The following is a 9,991-nucleotide window of genomic DNA, read 5'->3' on the forward strand; positions in this document are numbered from 1 at the left end:
CTAAGGTGCCACAAGTCCTCCTTTTCTTTTTGAAGATCATGTAAGTTATTGTGTTGACTCTCCAGCATATCTAGATTTAAACAAAACAACAAGAACAAAAAAGCATAACCTTTGGTCCCGAGTTTAAAGACAAAAAAAATCAGAACTGCAACTGATTAAATCTAGAAGTCATTATTCCATTTTTACTCAGTCCTCACTCATGCAAAATTTCCATGGACTTAAATGTTTTTTGCCTCACTAAAAGCTTTAGGATTTGCCCCATTGTGCATATGGGACTGGTAATATTTTAAACTCCCATGGTATTTCTGGTCCTTATTGATTTTATTTTTAAACAGAAACGGACAGCTATGACCTGTAAAGGCTAGCAAGAAAGAGGATATCCTTAAACTGAAGAAAATATTAAAGTTACTGTAGTGGTAAACATAAATCAGTTCTGAGACTCTGCCATCTAACTGTCCATTAAGATAGCAAAAAACGGATTCTTCTTTTAATTAAAAAGCCCTCTAAAAGAGAGCCAAAGAAAACGGTGAGCATTACTCATGGTGCAACTACTAGTCAGAGCTTTGGACTCATGACTCATCCAATAAACGTGAAAGCAGCTCAAAAGCAGAACCTGGGGTGTTTCAGCTAAAAAAGTCACATCAACAAGGAGGCGAGGGGGAAAAAAAAGAAAGATAGTCAGCCACAGGAAACATAGGTCAATGGTTAAAGCTAGGGACCGAGAATGAGGAGTCTTCAAAGTCAAGTCCTAGTTTTGACACTATTTACTATGTGACTTTGAGCAAGTTACTAAATAGTAATACTTGATAGTACTCAGGCATCTCTCGTAAATAATTCTATTTTCTCACTACCCAAATGACATAGTAGTATTGCATATCAGAGCTAAAAGATTAGTTCATGATCTTTTTTCCCTAAATTTCATCCATTTTTTTCCAGATCACAGGAAGTCCATGATCAGTTTAATATGATTTACTACTTATTCAAAATTGACCATGTTTTAATGCAAAAATTAGAAGCGGTTAAGAAACAGGAGATGAAAATGATCAATGGCATATGAAAACTCATTTATGAAAAGCTTGAAAAAATGGATTGTTTACTGTAGAAAGGAGATTGAGAGGAGACATGATAAAAGTATATAAAATAATGAATGGTAGAGAAGTTAAATAGGAACTTCTGTTCTTGTTTTGTAACATATTAACAAGGGGACAATTAAATTAAAAGATGGGAAATTGAAAACCGATAAAAGGATATGCTTTTTCACACAGTGAGTAATTACACATGGAATTCATTACCACAGGATGTTATCGAGGCCAAGAAAGTAGTAAGATTCAAAATGGAACATGAATAAGAGTAACCCAAGTTATCACAATTAAATGATAAAAAATTGGAAAGGATAGTGACTTCATGTTTCAAGGCTTAAGCCAATCTATTTATTAGAGATCAGGATGAGGCCTTTTGGTCCAAAGCCCTCAGAGCAATTCTGGCCAAATCATTCAGAATTCTGTTTGTGTCTGGCTGCTCCTGCTTAGGCTTCTTAGGAGATTGCTAAGATTTCTACATCCAGTTCTAGCTGAAAATACCACAGGAACAGCCTCTCATGGTATTTGCACTGCAAACCAGATGCCTGAGTTTGGAGGGGTTGGGGAAGCCTTTCTCACTTCCCATTAAAGCAACTGCAAGTCTTGCCATTGACCTCAATAGAAGCTGAATTGGATCCAAAACTCCTTGCATGGTAAGAGTTAAATAAATTGACTGGGAGGTGTCTTGTATTAGGTTCTTTCACACATACAAACACAACCTGAAACTTTGCAGATAATTAGCCTGTTAGATGCCCATAAAAGTCAAGGTAAGATTTTATTACCTACACATCTCTTCTTTCTTGGGGAATCCAGCCAATATTAGTCAGCACAAGTAGCTACTTAGAAGCAAGAATGCTTTAGCCACTGAGGAAGAAAAGTAATGAGTGAAATCCAAAACACTGTGACACCTACCAGTCATGTCATATAAATTGTACTCTTATTCAACAAAAAGCTTTGAAACAAAGATGCCATATTTAAAGTGAGTTCTGGATTCCCTTTTGGTGAGGAAATATGTAATTTACAAGAAGAGGATTTGAAGTTTTCATAGAATATCAGGGTTGGAAGGGACCTCAGGAGGTCATCTAGTCCAACCCCCTGCTCAAAGCAGAACCAATCCCCAACTAAATCATCCCAGCCAGGGCTTTGTCAAACCTGACCTTAAAAACTTCTAAGGAAGGAGATTCCACCACCTCCCTAGGTAACGCATTCCAGTGTTTCACCACCCTCCTAGTGAAAAAGGTTTTCCTAATATCCAACCTAAACCTCCCCCACTGCAACTTGAGACCATTACTCCTTCTTCTGTCATCTGCTACCACTGAGAACAATCTAGATCAATCCTCTTTGGAACCCCCTTTCAGGTAGTTGAAAGCAGCTATCAAATCCCCCCTCATTCTTCTCTTCTGCAGACTAAACAATCCCAGTTCCCTCAGCCTCTTCTCATAAGTCATGGGTTCCAATCCCCTAATCATTTTTGTTGCCCTCTGCTGGATGTTTTCCAATTTTTCCACATCCTTCTTATAGTGTGGGGCCCAAAACTGGACACACTACTCCAGATGAGGCCTCACCAATGTGGAATAGAGGGGAACGATCATGTCCCTCAATCTGCCGGCAATGCCCCTACTTATACATCCCAAAATGCCATTGGTCTTCTTGGCAACAACGGCACACTCTTGACTCATATCCAGCTTGTCGTCCACTGTCACCCCAAGGTCCTTTTCTGCAGAACTGCTGCCAAGCTATTCGGTCCCTAGTCTGTAGCGGTGCATGGGATTCTTCCGTCCTAAGTGCAGGACTCTGCACTTGTCCTTGTTGAACCTCATCAGATTTCTTTTGGCCCAATCCTCTAATTTGTCTAGGTCCCTCCATATCCTATCCCTACCCTCCAGCATATCTACCTCTCCTCCCAGTTTAGTGTCATCTGCAAACTTGCTGAGGGTGCAATCCACAGCATCTTCTAGATCATTTATGAAGTATTGAACAAAACCAGCCTGAGGACCGACCCTTGGGACACTCCACTTGACACCAGCTGCTAGCTAGACATGGAGCCATTGATCACTACCCACTGAGCCCGACAATCTAGTCAACTTTCTATCCACCTTGTAGTCCATTCATCCATACTACTTTAACTTGCTGGCAAAAATACTGTGGGAGACCGTGTCAAAAGCTTTGCTAAAGTCAAGGAACAACACGTCCACTGCTTTCCCCTCATCCATAGAGCCAGTTATCTTGTCATAGAAGGCAATTAGATTAGTCAGGCATGACTTGCCCTTGGTGAATTCATGCTGACTGTTCCTGATCACTTTCCTCTCCTCTAAGTGCTTCAGAATTGATTCCTTGACAACCTGCTCCATGATTTTTCCAGGGACTGAGGTGAGGCTGACTGGCCTGTCATTCCCAGGATCCTCCTTCTTCCCTTTTTTAAAGATGGGCATTACATTAGCCTTTTTCCAGTCATCCAGGACTTCCCCCGACCGCCATGAGTTTTCAAAGATAATGGCCAATGGCTCTGCAATCACATCCACCAACTCCTTTAGCACTCTCGGATGCAACGCATCTGGCCGCATGGACTTGTGCACGTCCAGCTTTTCTAAATAGTCCTGAACCACTTCTTTCTCCACAGAGGGCTGGTCACCTCCTCCCCATGCTGTGCTGCCCAGTGCAGTAGTCTAGGAGCTGACCTTGTTCGTGAAGACAGAGGCAAAAAAAGCATGGAGTACATTAGCTTTTTCCACATCCTCTGTCACGAGGTTGCCTCCCTCATTCAGTAAGGGGCCCACACTTTCCTTGGCTTTCTTCTTGTTGCTAACATACCTGAAGAAACCCTTCTTGTTACTCTTACCATCTATTACTAGCTGCAACTCCAGGTGTCATTTGGCCTTCCTGATTTCACTCCTGCATGCCCGAGCAATATTTTTATACTCTTCCCTGGTCATTTGTCCAATCTTCCACTTCTTGTAAGCTTCTTTTTCGTGTTTAAGATCAGCAAGGATTTCACTGTGAAGCCAAGCTGGTCGCCTGCCATATTTACTATTCTTTCTACACATTGGGATGGTTTGTCCCTGTAACCTCAAAAAGGATTCTTTAAAATACAGCCAGCTCTCCTGGACTCCTTTCCCCCTCATGTTATTCTCCTTGGGGATCCTGCCCATCAGTTCTCTGAGGGAGTCAAAGTCTGCTTTGAGTGCTTATGACTTAATTCAGCATGCTGTATTGATGGTCCTATTTAGATGATTCCATTTTCGACCATCTAACGCATTAAAGCCATGACTTACTCACATCCATTTGGCTAATGATCCCCTACTGCTCAAAATAAATAACAGCTATTTACAGTAAATTATTCAATTAGATGAAAGGAAGTGAGGTATTTATTTTATATTGCTTGACATGGCAAAACAGAATTGTGCAAGGAACTAGGTGGGGATTTCAATCTTTCAGAATCAATTGTTTAATCCATAGCAGAATAAATACACTCCACAATAGTTGTCAGCATCAGATTATTATTGTAAATACTGTGTAAGACACTGAAATGTTGTGAGTTCTGTTTCTGTAATATAAATTCTACCCACTCCAAAAATAAGATGCCATAATATAAAAAGAATTCTAACAACTGTCTTAGATAATTGCTTTATTATGAACATTTTAAAATAATAAATGCATAGATGTTTCTTAAATTTTTAATGCAAGTGCCTTAGGAGTCTAAGTTCCATTTTCAAAAGTGACAGACACCTATCAGCCTACGTTTTATTGATTTTCAATGAGAATTAGACTCTTAAATGTCCTACATCACTTCTGAAAATGAGACTAATGCTAAAACATTTGGACACTTTTGAATATTTTACCCTGTGAAATAGAGAAACAAAATAAACTTCCTTTGTGAAATCTCAGAAAAGGTCAACTTTGTTTGGCTCACAAATGAAGGCGGTTCCAGGGGAAAAACCTCAGATGAAAGAAAAAAATTCTGAACAAGTTCTAGATCAATTTAGTGTTCAATAAAAGCCACAAAAGGATTGCTCCTTTGGGGTGGGATCAGGACTTTAGACACTGAGCAAGGGATGATGTCAGTCACAGCTCTTCCCCTTTTTCCTTCTTGCTCCTGGGGAGGCTGGGGATGGCGCAAGTAGACTGCAATTCCCACCATTACACACAGTGATTCAGCTATTGGGCGCAGCAAGTAGAGGGGCTAGAACCAAGGCTCTGCCTTTCCCTGCCTTCACTCCCTTCTGCAGAGAAAGTGTGTAAGTGGATGAGTAGTCCTGCCTATTCCTCTGTACCTGGATTCAAAATAGCTCATCTAGGGCTATAAGCAGGGTTTTTACTCCCCTTTGCAGACATTTAATCCAAGTAAGCATCCAACCAATGGAGCTTTGGAGGGAGGTGCAGGAAATCTGTATTTCACAATGTAACATTCACACAGAATAAATTAGGATAGCAAATGTTTGACTACTTCTGGATTTTAATATACTGATAAAGAGGAAACCATTAACAAGCCCAAACCAAGCATGCATGCTTCTGAAGGTGGAGGGCTGTAGAATGGGTTTCAAGCACTCATTTGGAAGAACACTTTGCCTTTGGCGAAACTGCCAGTGCATTTAATTTCGCTGTAGGTAGCGGGCTAAATTCAGCAACTGCATAAGCAGGCACAACTCCCTGTTGACTTAATAGGAGATGCATCTGTTCATGCCAGAAAAATGAAAAGGTGTCCAGTGACTAGGGGCAACAGACCACAAAACTACTTTTGTAGCTGGCTTCATTCACCAGTCTGAGAGTGGACGCTAAAAACCACACAAAGTCTAGGCTGTTTAATTTCTCTATCCACTTAATTGTTGTTTTTTACATAGGGCCATGATGGTGGAGCACTAACATCTTTGGTGGGCATATACTCCTGCAAGTAGAGCTATTCATTTCAATGGGACTACTTGTGTGAGCAAACAGACACCAAGGTGAGTGAGGGCTCCATAGTCTGGTTATCCATATGCATATATTTAACTTAATCCTGGCTTGTGCTAAATAAGACTACTGTGAATTGTGCTAGCAGTTTGTTGTTCTGAGTAGCAGAATGAGTCCAAAACTGCTCGTCACACTGTTCACAAGATTAATGGGCTCCCAGTCTCTAACTTTGTACCCAAGAGTGTTTTGGACCTGAATGGTCCCCAAATATTTATTTTTGGTAGATAATAAACTATTCTGCCTCTTGGTTTTTCCTTCTAGGAAGGATTTCTCTCATTCTAGTCTCTAGCTCTACCGGAACCAATAAGTTCAGTTTGGAGCGTTAGGCCAGAGCCTCAACTAGGTTGACCAGACAGGAAATGTGAAAAATCGGGACAGAGGGTGCTGGGGTAATAGGAGCCAATATAAGAAAGAAACCCAAAAATCGGGACTGTCCCTATAAAATCAGGACATCTGGTCACCCTAGCCTCACCTAGTGTAAGCCACCACAGCACCACTGATTTTAAAAGAGCTCTGCACATTTACATTAGCTGAGGATCTGGTGCTTGGTTACCATCTCCAGAATTTCAAAAACCCCTCATTTTCAAGTAACTCCATTACTAGACCTTAGCAAAATGCACTGTTCCTCTAATCTGTGAAGTGGCTTTCTCCAAATTACACTGTCCACACAATGTCTTCCTTGTTCTTTTTACTACCCTGAGACTAATATACCCTATATCTGCTGACATGTCCATTAGTGCATGAGGAAGTGGCTTTCAGAGTTAGCTTTTTTAAATTTGACAATCCTCTGAAGTTTTCTACAGTTACTGTTTTTAGTAAGCTACCTGCCTGAAAGGCATTGGAGTTGAACCAAATTACAAACTCACTCTTCATCTGGTAAGTTTTTCATAATATGTACATTTTTAGTGCTGTACAGAAAAACAAACACCATAGCCAAAAAACAAAAGAGCGAGAGACAGCCTTATACTTGGCTTCACATTTTTAATTATTTATTTCAAACAAAAAATTCCACACAATGATTAACTTGTTTACCTAATTTTGAAGTTGCCCCAGATGTCCAGATCTATGGGACAATTGAGGGATTAAGATTTAATTGTAAATAATTGATTTGCATATGCAAACACAGTGTTTAAAAGACTAACTACACATCACAGTTACTATATACCAGTTTTGAGAGGGAGCTGTTTATGTAGTCCTTTTTCAAACTGGACTGTGCTCACAGTATCCTAGCTACAAAGGTGTGGGGGGGAGGGGAAGTTGAGTAGTGATTCTGTGCTCTGACTCATGGAGGTTCAGCATAGAACATGCAGCCCAAAAGGAGATCAGAGAGATTTCCCTATGCTGGGCAAATAGTCAGTTGGCCAATTATTCTGCCTTTCTAGCTGTTTTCTGCCACAGAATTTCGGCTGAGAATCTAGCCAATAGTACAGCGTGTAAACATTTTCAAAAGTACAGGTATAGATTTTTTAAATGGCTATTTAGATTGGGGTTAGTCTACATCTTCTCCTGACTCAAGGGTGGGGAGGGCTGAGCTCAGTCTTTTCAGAGCATTGACAATTCCTATAGCCTATTCCCAACTTTGCCGATGATTCACTGTGTCCCTGGGCAAAGAACTTATCACTGCTATGCCTCAGTTTCTCATTGCTAAAATAGGTACATTACTTCTTATCTACCCTACTTTAGAGAGACTTAAGGCATAATTAATCAAGGTTTGTAAAATACTAATATTCTCAGTTGAAAGGTTCCATACAAGTAGAAAGTAGGATTAATTTATTTTTCCATTCCATGCGGGTATGTAACTAATGTTCATATTAACATTAGTGGAAGCAGAGGGGCTGATACACCCATGTCATCTAGAGAATAGACTCCCTTGTTGATGTTTAGCACAACCCTGCTGAATAGAATTGTCAAGCTCTGCTTGTTACTAGAAGATTTCTTTTCACAAGATTTTTAACTAAGTTGTTGTCTAGCTTTCATAACGTTGAGGCTAATGACAAAGCTCCTATATCTGTAAAATAAGATGTCTCTAATTATGCAATACTGCCTGTCCCATTTTAGGCCGTCTCCCTAATTTACTAAATGACTGGGTCTTGCTATATTTAGTTGCCAACAAACTACAGAAAGAATAACGTCAACAGAAAAAGAAAAGAAAAAGCCTAAATGGACAATGGGGCAGAATCTCAATTCCCACTAAATTGGAGCTTGTGGTTTAAAGAGCTATGCCCTAGACTGACCCGGGGTCCTCAGGATGTCAGTAGCCATCTAGTAGGGCCCTAGAACAATCAGGCAACCATTTTCCTCCTGCTAGTCCTCCCTCACTACCAGCAAATGGCCTTCTTCTCAGTCACCACTTGCTAGCACGGCCTGTCTGCACCCACTCAGCATTTACAGTGGGGAGCAATGAGTATTTGTCGGCATTGTTGGTAAGCAGCACTTAATTTGTGCCAGGCCTGAGCCCCAACACCTCTAGGCTTGGCAATATCATAGTCCAGACACCTGTGGGCTTGGCATGGCAGTTAAGTAAGTAAAAAAAATTGCTTGAGCTCCAGCACCTCATTTCTTGAGCTCGAACACCTCTTTCATTACAAATTAAGCACTGGAGGTAAGAAGGTGCCTACCTGCTGTTGATCACTTTGCAAGGAGAGAAGGCTTACAGGAAGATATCTATGTTGGAAAGAAACATGGTTCAAGTCTGAAGTGGGTGGGGGAGGGTATCTGTATTAAGAGACAAGTCTTTTATATTCTGTACTTGTACTGTAGCATCTTAGCTAGTGACTGAGCCAGTCCACTCCTATCTCAAGGCCGTGATTTTAGCAACAGTGTTAGCATATTTCAGCCACAGTTAACATGCTAAATGTCATTTAAAAACCCACACTGAAAATCCCAAACCATACTGGCCTTAAAGAAGAGCAAAATACATCCAAGCCCGTATTTTAATTTCTTTTACATCCCAAAAAACTTTCCTTGTTTTTCATGCAGGTTTTTTTTAAAGTGTTTACAGGTGGATGTTATATTGCAAGTTTTAACCTTGAGCAAATTTTGACCACTAAATTAACTCCTGGAAATAAAGATAAGCCCCTCATTATTTATAGCATGTATAGATGCACCTGTCTTTTTTCCTAGGGAAAATCCATATCTTAAGCAAACATTTTAAATTTTTCATTCTGTTCTACCCCGCCACCTCCCAAAAATACCCATTTCTAGTGCATTTCAATGGTTACTATATATACACACACACATCCCTGTGTTTCCTTCCAAGTGTCCCTATGGATTGCCTTCAAAAGGTTGGCACCTATGGAATCCATAGACATTAATATTCCTATTCCATTTGGATAGTTTTCAATATCGGCCTCTCTCTAAACTGCTGGGGATCGACCTAAATAAATTATCCCATGAAGAATCCAACATTCCTAGAACTAGTCCATCTAGAACTTGGTCCATACCTGGCATCTGTTCAGTGTCTAGCATTTTAGCTGTCTGGAAGGGAATTTAATACATTTATACTGAACAGCCACTGCTTCAACTGTAAAGCTTGCCTAGTAGTTTGTAATTAACTGGAGCAGACTATCTATAGAAAGTCTTGTGCTACCTAGTAGAGAGCATTTACTGATATTCCCTCTAGCATCTGAGAAGCTGTTTGAAATATTCTAACTCAGAAGTTACTATTGATTTTAACAGAGCTGATGAGTTTGATTTAGAGAATGTAACTGAATTTCTCCTCAGACTCCCCTTATAAGAAGCAGTAACTGTGGGGAAGGCAAGATTCAATTCCCTGCATGCCTCAGAAGCGAGTGGATACTAAGGGGAGTTGGGGCTTAGGGGGAAGAGGGATGCTGCAGGAAAGTGTGTGAAAGAGGGACTGTTGGGGCAGGGGAAGCCAGAGGCAGCATGGGAGAGTTGTGTGAGAGTAGGTGGGGGAGGAGAATCTGAGAGGGTTGTTGTGGGTGAGGAAGAGAGTCAGTCTT

Source organism: Lepidochelys kempii, chromosome 6, assembly GCF_965140265.1.
Source record: "Lepidochelys kempii isolate rLepKem1 chromosome 6, rLepKem1.hap2, whole genome shotgun sequence".
NCBI classification, from domain to species: Eukaryota; Metazoa; Chordata; order Testudines; family Cheloniidae; genus Lepidochelys; species Lepidochelys kempii.